This window comes from Cornus florida, unplaced genomic scaffold (genome assembly GCF_030987335.1).
Source record: "Cornus florida cultivar Cherokee Brave unplaced genomic scaffold, ASM3098733v1 CherokeeBrave_3.0.0_Hap2_Chr05, whole genome shotgun sequence".
Lineage (NCBI taxonomy): Eukaryota > Viridiplantae > Streptophyta > Magnoliopsida > Cornales > Cornaceae > Cornus > Cornus florida.
In genome coordinates, this window is record NW_026775575.1 from 39077505 (window position 1) to 39088907 (window position 11403).

The 11403-nt window shown below is 33.1% G+C and overlaps 1 long non-coding RNA gene across 1 annotated transcript; it reads right to left on the minus strand.

Annotated features, from left to right (window-relative positions):
* Positions 1-1039: 1039 nt before the first annotated feature.
* LOC132306316 (uncharacterized) lies at positions 1040-3241 on the minus strand. The gene is made up of 3 exons (XR_009481929.1): positions 3100-3241; positions 1673-1738; positions 1040-1450 (listed from the first exon to the last, which is right to left on the minus strand). It is a non-coding gene; the product is annotated as an uncharacterized LOC132306316 (long non-coding RNA).
* Positions 3242-11403: the final 8162 nt, after the last annotated feature.

Consider the following 11403-nt stretch of genomic DNA (forward strand, 5'->3'; position numbering starts at 1 on the left):
ATGAAAATGTTTTTGTTTTTTTAATAAAAAAATAAAAATATATTTAGAAATTAGAAAAAAGTTTTACACTTTTATAACAATACATATAGATGTATTGCAGCTTCATATTTAATAATTGGTACGTTATAATTGTTGAATATCCCCACAAGTCCAACAATAAATATAGTATTTAGACGTAGAGGATAAAAATTTATATATATTTATATATGTATGTTGATTGTTTTAAGTAATTAGGTTGTAGTTGTACATGCTATATTTAAAATTTTATTATATATTTCTTCATTTTTTATTGATGGATGGAGCTTTTCTAATGTCTCTGGATATTCAGTGTGTTAGTACGTTAGGTGGCCGTTTGATGTTTTCCTGACTAATGGATTTGGGATAATGGTGATTTCAATCTGTCTGAAGTGAAAACATAGACGGTGAGCTAATAATTATCAAAATTTTGGTAGCTAGTTACCTTCCGAACGACGAAAAAAACAAAACAAAAAATCATTCTCATAGCAAGTTAATGGAATAATACATTAAATGACTTGTTTTTCAAATTGACTGATTAATCCTCTAAACTAGTATATATCACTGTTTATAATAATAATCCGATTTTAGAACAAAGCTAGCTTCTCTCTAACTACATTCAATTGATCATTAAAACTATAACTGATCAATTAAAAAAAATTAAAAAAGGCTGAATTTCTTAAATAGGTTAACTAGTTTTACTTTCAATCCGAATTCGAACGCTTTGGTATCGCTTCTATGTCAGTGCTTGATGTAATACCGAATCAAGAATTAAATCTAAATTTGATACTAACCGTAATGAATCCAGTGATTCATGATTCAACCCCAAAACTTAAATTATTTAGTGACACTAAAATCGTATATACACTAATTTCAATTTTTATCGTATATACACTAATTTCAATTTTCATCCAAATTTAACGTGAAACAAGAATCCTTATAAGACTATAAGGAATGCCCTTAATACAAGGGTATACGGAATAATAGTCGGCTATAAAAGATAATGTTAACACATAGACCCCCAAAATTCAATTTGGCAAATTTATTAAAGTAATTTTTATTAAAATTACCTACTCCAGCACTATAACAAAACCACTGTGAGCATGAGTTTGAGCGTGCATGCTGTATCAACTGAGAAAGTAAAAAATAAATTTACTCCGTTTTGTTGACAACAATAGATCAGTTCGCCTAGCGGACTTCTACAGTTCGGCGATGAACTTGGAAGTGGCTGGTGGCGCTCGACCCAATCCGATGAACTTGGAAGTGGCTGGTGGCGCTCGACCCAATCCGACTCGGATTGGAAGGGAGTTGTCCCGAGTTCAACCGAACCAAAAATTTGTCATCGTTGTCCGCTCTGATGCCATTGCTGGTCCCGGCGAATAGATTCCAATTTCCCCTACTCCACCCATTCCCAATCAACTCTCGAAGAAGAGACCTACATTATTAGGACAAAAGAGGAAAAATTTTAAAAGAAAAACTTGTAAAACATATATTTTGAAATAGAAAACTTCTTTAATTCCCATTATTAAATCATAACAATATTATATAGGTGTATGTAGAAACAAAAACACAAACAAAAAATCATTATGTAAAACATGAATATATAAACATAACCAATAGATAAAAATACCAATTAGAAAAAATAAAAGTTTGTTACCTGAAAACTGAAGAGACATGTTTCTTGAACCTTGTTCTTGCAAAATGTTAAGACCCAATGCTAACCCTAAAATTAAGAAAACGCTCGAATTGTGAGGAAGAGGTTTCACAATCTCACTTGTAACAATTAAAACACCACACCACCATCTAAGTACTATATGTGTATCATGTATCAACCCAACCTAACTATGGTTTCAGTCAAAATGTTGGACACCCATCCATAGAAAGAGTTGTGATTACAGATATGTGTGATTAGCACATAGCTCGTATGTTAAATTAATCCGTAACAAAGTACAATGCATCACTTTAAGAATAATCTTCAAAATTAACAAATCAATATCCTAATATTCTGCATTCTAATAACAAAATAAAATGAAAAACCAAAACTTGAAAATAAAAATATGAAAGAAAGATTGAATATATTCTTTGTGCATTACACTGACGGTATTTATATGTTAAACAAAACATTCAGGATTTCTCAATGGGGTGGGCTAAATCAAAATAAATCAACCAAAATCAACTGTTGTTTAATTCAATTTTAGCTAACTAACAATGTTTCTTTAAACAATTGACTGATTAAGGCATAGAAAATCCTATTTGGGTAATTAATAAAAGATATTACCAATTTATTTCTGAACAATTCACCACTCAGTACCCTATCTCTTATTTTGACCAATTTAAGAATCCTATTTGAGAATCTACTAGTGGAAGCAGAGTGGGACGTAGTTCATGGCAAGGCCCTTCCGACACTATGGAATTCACTCAAAAGCATGCTTTTTGTAACTATTTAAATTTTCAAGAAGTAACTTTAGAGCTTTACCCTATATTAACTACTTTTGCTCGTCAAAGTTCTTGTTATGATTTTCTTTTTTAGTTCTGAAAAGATTTCCATCTTCAAAAAGCTTGGCATGTTGATAAAAATTGTTTCAGATTCAATCTCTGCAGATTTCTAATCCGATTCAGATTCTTTTTTTCTTCATACCCAGATTCAAATTTTCTTGTAGACATAATTGACAACAAAAAATAAAAAATAAAAAAAAAATATTTTAAAAAGATAATAAAAAATTTCACCAAATAGGATTTAGTTTGCAAAACAAGAATTACAGAGCTTGATTAGTTGATTTAGAAAATAAAATAAAAACAATATACCGTTTCTTTTAAAATGCACAACAGAAAACGAAGAAGAAAACCTCAAAATACACAAACAAATCCAAAAATTTCAACGAAATACGAGATCGGAAGGGAAGAGAACATAAACCAAAATCGGAACACCAAAACCCCAACCCTAGATTTTCATATGGAACACAAGAGCGGCAAAACCATAACAGAAATTTAGCCGAACCAACAAAGCAAAATCGATCGATACAAAGATATAACAAGTCAAAGCCTTAATAACTATTAGACATTAAAATAAAAAGACGAACTAACCTCTGAGATTATGAACAGGTATCTTCGCCTTCTCTCCCTCTATCTCTAAACAATAAGGTAACTTTTGTTGAATCTGTTAGAGTATCCCGTATATATGGCAAGCAGGTGTCGGCATTGTATCGCACGGTTGATAATGGGGGAGGTTGTGTTTTCTCAAAGGAAGTGGACGGCCCAGATGTGAAGATAGTGTTCCACTCGGATCGCAATGATATAATACTCTATTCCTATTGGTCCGAATTGTTTCAATGCTTTTTCGTATTCGTGGTTGAGTAGGCCAATTGCAATGATATACAAAATTTTGAGGCCTTTGTCACCTTGGGTCGGACCGGTCCTGGGCTTTTTTGACTTGAACCTTGGGTCGGACTGGTCCTGGGCTTTTTTGACTTGAACCTTGGGTCGGACTGGTCCTGGGCTTTTTTGACATTCCAATATACATATACTTTTAACTAAAATAATTTAAACACATAACTTTTGTTAAAATTTAAAATTAGCATAAGTGAGAAAAAAAATAATAATAAAAATAAGACGAAACTAGGTATCCATTGTACGTCAGGTGCTCAAAATCATGATTAAATTTACGCACTCTCTCTCTCTCTCTCTCTCTCTAACTTAAGTGTCTCTAGTGACTTTCTACGCACTATATATCTTTAGATAATAATATTGAGCAAATAAATAACCGATTTGATATGCTAAGCAGTAGACGAAGATGATCATCTTTGCTTAGCAAATGTGAGAGCTACTCATCCCGCTCCTGCACGTACAACCTTTCCTATGTTTAACATGATCATTCAGTTAAACTAATTAAATGTCATTGGTGGAGTTGTCTGATAAATTAACATGAATAATAATATCAATTTAGCACTAATCAATATAAATTATTCACCCTGAAAACACAAAAAGACAATACCAATTTTGGTACTACATACAATAATGGATAATATCAAATTTAATGGCGTCGTGTTGAAGAATAAAAATCAGATTTAAGGGTGTTATGTTGAAAAATAAATATAATGAAAATAAAATTTTTAAACTTTTAGCTGAAGAATAAAAATGGTGAAAATGTATTGTTCGATCTACTAAATGTGATTTTAATCCAATAATAAATGTCGAACTAAATTTTGATACTACATACAATAATGGATGGGAGTGTGGTGATGACATACTCTTTCAATCACACGCATTAGGTTAAGAGCAAATAAGAATGAGATTATGTATCATTTCTTTTGAAATATTTAGAATAGTCCGATTTATCTTTTTATTGTGTTTTGTTCTTGTTTTTCCTGAAATTCTTCACTCATGTATCCCTAAATCTTGGTACTACATACAAGTATATTGAATTAAGCAGCACTTAAAAAAGGAAGGAGTTGCTAATGTCTATGTACACACATTTGTTACCATCACAATGAATGAGAAAGGGCCACAGGTTATGGAGATGGATTTTCAAGCATCATATTGGTTGGGAAAGGGCAACCAAAAAGTTCGAATTAATATTATATTAATAAAGTATATTGAATTATGTTAATGTTAAATTAGTCAACAATTTATGATGGGTGAAAAATAGATATTCTGATATTTGAAAACATAGACACTCTAGAGAAAGAGTAATGTTTATATCTCAACTGAATATATGGGAATATATATATATATATATATATATATATATATATATATATATATATATATTATATTTTCCTTTTCTACCAAATCCAAAAACGTTTCTCTTACATGATAGATTTTACAAAACCTAATCTGCATTGAACACTATAAAATTTTGTTAAGGTTCACAAAAAAAAATAATAATAATAATAATAATAATATTAGACAAGCTTAAAATACAAAACACCCTTGTCAAGGAATAAAAATAGGAGATCAACCAACCAAAATAATTCGCAACCATGCTACACGCACTGATCCATAGTACAACAGTTTCATAAAAGTATAAAATTTGATAACAAAAACTCTTCAAGCTAAATGAAAAAAAATGAGTACATTTAATTTTAAGCAATGGTATAGAAGAATGTATGTACAAAATTAATGTAGTAAGTAAATCAGCTCAAGTGAGATACTAACAAAATGAGATGTAAATATTTTTTAATTGAAAAACTATTAGTAGAACAACCAAAATAAGTTGCAAGAATTTACCCTTTTCTTTTCCGACACTACTCAATCCAAATGAGTCTTTATGTTACTCTTTCAAAACAAAAAACCTGCATCATTAAAATTATATAAGCCATATAATGTATTGAGAAACTTGAATAAATTAAATAGCAGAGAATGTAACCGACTTCAAAATTTAACCTCTTAACACGAATCTATTTTCTAGGGAAACAAACAGAGGGTTTTAAACATCATACCTCACATATGCCATAGACGAGATACCCAAAGAAAAACCCAGAAGAAGAGATGAGAAGCTGCTGCCATTCGGGTCTGTCAGAGAGAGAGAGAACTCCAAATAGAAACCAAGTTTGCTCGTCGTTCTTCGTACTCTGTTTTCAGCCCAAAAAACAAAATGGGTACTCGGTTTTTCGGAGTCTCAACTGCGTCTATGCATCGATTTGAAATCAACTTGATTTCTTCAGCATCTGCATGTTGACTGTTGACTCTAGAGACAGAAACAATATGGGGGAGGAAAATAATATCAAACAATGTTGATTGCATATATGTATATGTATATGTATAGGTATAAGAAGAAGACACGGAAGCTTTATCAATGAAGAGAGAGATTTTATCATTGATTAGTGTCTACCATTTAGTTAAACAGATGAGAGAAAAGACATTTGTGGAGTAGAGAGAGAGAGAGAGCGAGCTGATTTCATAAACCTAAACCTTTCTATATATAAAGTGGGCTAGGCTATTAATGGGTCAATGGCCCAATTAACAAAAACTAGGACCAGGAGGCCCAACTTGTACGGCAGAGAAAATCTAAAAAGGAGACTTGCGGATATTGGGTTAGCAGGCATGTCATTGGGCACCCAATGAACATGCAGCAAAATAAATAAATAAAATAAAATAAAAAATGAAACCCCAAAAATATGAATTAAACACTGTTGAAAGATGCAAGTAATATGACATAATAATCAAAAAGTTGTCGAATAAATATTCTTGCAACATAATGAAAATAAAGGAAAAAATTTGGTAAATATGAATTTAACTCAACCGTCGAATAAGGTTTTTAATCTCCTTACTAGACCAATCCAGTAAGAGAGTAACTGGCCCAATTCAATAAGAGAGTAATTGGAAAGGATTTTTTTTCAGCATGATGAGCACATGGATTCAATTATTAAACATGAATAACATATATTTTATTTGAAATAAACAGTATATATGTAATAATAATAGTGAAAAGTCCAAGGGCGTATCTAGGGGGTGGGCTTGAGCCTATCCAAAAAAAAAATATTATTATGGTCAATTTTAGCCCAGTCCCAAAAAAATAAAAATTTTATTACTAGTAATTTGCCCACCCAAAAAAATATTAGTCCACCCCATTAACAATTTCTAAATCCGCCATTGAAAACATTTTTTATCAATAGTGTCGAAAACATGAGAAACACCTTTTTTATGTTTCTTCATTTCTTCACAAAAACGGAAAACGATTTCTATTACAGAAAAAATATATATGTTACTAAATAAATTTTTTTGTTTTTGTTTTACCTCTTTAGGGGCTGACAATAGAAAAAAAAAAACTTTTCGATTCCTAAACGTAGCTAGATTTCCATCATTTTAATGTGAGAAAACAAAAGCGGAGTTTGAATAGAGGAGGAAGAGTAGACCAGTCGAAAGAGTTTTAATCGTGAAGATAGGAACCTCTTTACTACACAAATCCCTTTTTTTCTATGCCTTTAATGCTTAACCAAACAACAATATTTAAAGCTAGACATCTCAACCTTTAACGCTTAAAATGGCATAACCTGAGCACATTGGGTATTACCCATTGGTTCTTTCAGGGTGTTGGTCTTTTACCCAAGGGGTATTACCAATTAAGCGTGCTGTGTTAGTTTTAATCTGAGCATTAAATACGTTTTGTGCTTCAGCAGCGGAGGTGGTGGTGAGAAATAATGAATCTTTTCGATCTTTGTTGAGACGGGTGATTCATCATTCCTTTGGGTACTGAGAGCATCTGCAACCGTTATTTCGAATTTTTAACACTTCAATTCGTGATCTGATCCGTGAGTTACAGATTCGATTTTTTTTTAATCCACCATCGATATGTGGGTGTAGCAATTCGATCCGATTCGATCTGCATGAATCGGACCGGATCAAATCGTATTCATGAATTATTTGCCCACTCCTAACTAAAAACATGCCCTATACAAATGAATTGGTAGGTGCTTTTCGCATTTAAGTAGTCAACGCTTGTGATAATGGAAAAGATCTAGTAACAAACCGCTAGCTTGCACCCCACGCCCAATTATTTTTATTTTGTCTTTTTAAGGGCTGACAATATAAAATAAAAAAACTTTTCGGTTCCTAGACATAGCGCGGTTTCCATCATTTTAATGTGAGAAAACCAAAGAGGAGTTTGAATGAAGGAGGAAGAATAGACCAGTCAAAGGAGTTTTAATGGTGAAGGTAGGAACCACTTTACTACACAAATCCCTTTTTCCTATGTCTTTAATGCTTAACCAAACAGCAATATTTAAAGCTAGACACCTCAGCCTTTAATGCTTAAAACAACAATATTTATAACCTGAGCACATTGGGTATTACCCATTGGTTCTTCCAGGGTGTTGGTCTTTTACCCAAGGGGTATTACCCATTAGGCATGCTGTGTTAGTTTTAATATGAGCATTAAATACATTTTGTGCTTCAGCTGCGGAGGTGGTACCTAGGGAGAAATAATGAATCTTATCGATGTCTGTCGAGACACGTGATTCATCATTCCTTCGGGTGGACTTATGCTTAAATCATCTGCAACCGTTATTTCGAATTTTTAACAGTTTAATTCGTGATTTGATCCGTGAGTTACAGATTAGATTTTTTTAAATCTACCATCGATATGTGGGTGTAGCAATTCTATCCGATTCGATCCGCATGAATCGGACGGAGTCAAATCGTATTCACGGATTCACGAATTATTTGTCCACTCCTAACTAAAAACATGCCTTATACAAATGAATTGGTAGGTGCTTTCGCATTTAAGTAGTTAACGCTAGTGATAGTGGAGTAGATCTAGTAACAAACAGCTAGTGATAGTGGACACTACTGCTGGAAATGGGTTATCATCAACACCCATTATCTCTCGTTTCTTTTCAAGGAATCAAAGCAACTTCTTTTCGATCAAGTTCTACAATTTAGAATAAAAAATAATACAATTATTAGTTGAATGGCAATATGAATTATGCCATTTACAATAATCTCTGCCATGTAATTCATATGTTAAAGGGATTTTTGTTCCTTTGGGAGTATGATTATTTTATTAACCAACATAAGGTTGAAAATCTTATCAGCCTTTGTAATATCAAAAGTATATTGTTTACTAGCCTCTATAATGGTTGTTTTGGACGTTGAACTTGACGGTTAAACAACACTAACAGTTTCGGTTGGTTTAATTAATACTGAACATGAATATGGTTTCTTTATATTAATTTCAGTAGTATCAATTTCAAAGCCTAATTCAGCCTCTGTCAAATGAATATCATAAGTGGGATTTTTAACATAGTTATTATTCGACGCCTCTGTTGCATGAATTTCAAAGTTTCGGTCTCTATAATATGTACCCCTAGAGGCATTTCTTCTATCTTGCTCCTCTTTCAGGACTTTTTCGTATCTTGCAACACTAGAGGGCAGTTGAAACAAGTCTCGAAATTACTTTCCCTCAAATTTCTTACGTAATTCAAAGTCTAAACCATTCAGGCTAGACTTACATATTCTGTCTCTGGTAGGGCTACTTGGCATTTATGTCTCACCCTTTTAAACTTACCAATAAAGGCTTCAGTCATCTCCCCATGCATTTGAGACAGCCTAAATAAGTCGGCCATCGACAACTCTGGTTCGCTCCTATAAAATTAGGTATGAAACATTTCTTCCAATTATTGTCAAATATATACCAAGAAAATGTGGTGCTTGCAAGGGATTTAGCAAATAGTCTCAATTTTAATAATTCATTTGCTCCAGCCTCACCACATTGAATGGTGAACCAACCAATATGTTCTATGGTAGAAGTGGAATCTTCTCCCAAAAAGGTAATGAAATCAGGAACTTTATAACCTATTGGAAACTCATATCAATCTATATAATCCGGATATAACTTCCTCTACGTAGGGCGACCAACCCTTCTTGGATCTGGTCCTTAAGTTTCTTGAATTAAATTTGCCAATTGATATCTATCAACCGTCAAGGGTTAATGATTTTGTTGTTGCACCTGAGGTTGATGCATATAAGGTGTTTGAGGTTGAAACACATACGACACCTAAGGCTGAGGTGCATAGTGCGCCTAGGGGTGAGGCGCTGGAATATTAAAACCGTTATTAAAATTATCTTGCCCCCTTTGGGACTTACATACCTGCAGTTGGTGTTAATAAATCGGATTAAGTGGTTAGCAATTCACATTCTGATTGTCCCCTCCGATTGGTTGGTACTCCGCCAGTATCTGATGTTACGGCTAATTATCTTGTGGTTGATACTGTCCATGCAACGGCTGCTGAAGGGGTTGAATTGAACTCCAATAGGTGCTGAAACTTGTTGTTGTGCACGCAATAAAGTATTAGTAGTATTTGACAGTGCCATAAGGTGTTGATCAAACCTTATTGATAGGACGGTTGGAAAGTCATTCAAATTAGCCAATGTATTATGAATTGGCTCTAGTGCTCCATGAAAGGTACGGCTGGTAGTCTCCACCCGTTACACTAAGTTGCTTACACTCTTAGCCAAAATCTGCTCACTTGGTTGTTGATTCACTTCGAATTCAACCTTTTGCTCCTGATGTTGAGGTTATTTCTTAAACAAATTTTGCGAGTGAGATCGAGTAAACGCCATAGATAAAGATTGAATTTAGACACTTCTGGTGTCCCACTGTAGGTGCCAAATTGTTTGGCTCTTTTTTTTTTAGGGGGGTGCCAAAGTTTTTCGACTCAGAGGGGTTGAATAACCAAACTATCATTGGTGATGACCGAATTCATAATTGGCCTTTTTGTGAATCAGGCGACTGTTGGAAGGCAAAGATAACCCTTCCTTCAGGTTCTTCAACGGCTCAATAAAGAGGACTTTCAACACTAAAAGTAAATAGATGAAAGGAGTAAAATAGAATACACAAGCATTCATCTATTCTAATAGACTTAAAAAACAAAAGTAGAGGGGATTGAAGCCAAGCGTCTGACTTTTATTTCATAAGTAAAATTCTCATACAAGTGAAACAAATATAAAAATTAGATTCTAATACTACTGCTAATAAAAAAAGAAATGCAGCATAATGAAAATACATAAGTAAATTTGTAGAAGTATAAAAGACAAATATGAAATTCTAATATTTTGGTCATGGACCTTTTGCACAAGGTCGCATGGTGCTATTTATAGACATTTAAAGGAACATTAATTTTCTTTTCAAATTCAAATATTATATTTGAATTCAAAACTCTTTTTGTCTAAAGCTTATCCAAAGGCACGTGCTTCACAATTAACTCTTCATGCGGAATAGGCGTGCTTGATGACGTGGCACTACAACCTCTTTTCATGTGGTCCAATCAGGAATTATTTCAAGACATATGCTAATTTATACTTGTTTTAATAGAAGTCGAGAAGCAGTGTCCTATATCATACACTTTATTGAGCACCGTGTGACTGAATCAAAATCTTTCCAAATCAATTGACACCACATGGCCGAATTAGGACGTTGCATGATAATTTAGACCCCTTTTATGAATAAAAGTCTAGAACTCATCATCTTCTACGTTATTACATTATTCTCTAGAACTCATCATCTTCTACGTTATTACATTATTCTTAGTCAATCAGCACCAGGTGGTTGAATCAAAACCATCTTCAAAACCAATCAGCAGCATGGGACTGAACTAAAACTTTTCCAAATTAATCAACACCAAATGGCCGAATTAGGATGTTGCACGCTAATTTAGACTCCTTTTCTAAATAGAAGTCCTAAAAAACACATTATATTGAAATCCCAACGGATCAGTATCCCGTGGTTGAATAAAAATATTTTTTTAAGCTACTTATCAGCATCACATGGTCAAAAAATATTTTTAGAGTATAAACAATTTCCAATCGTTTTTCAAGTTTCAAAATTTCTAATTGTATTGATTATGTGCTCTATTGGTTTTTTTTTTTTTTTTTTCGAGTTAAACGCGCTGA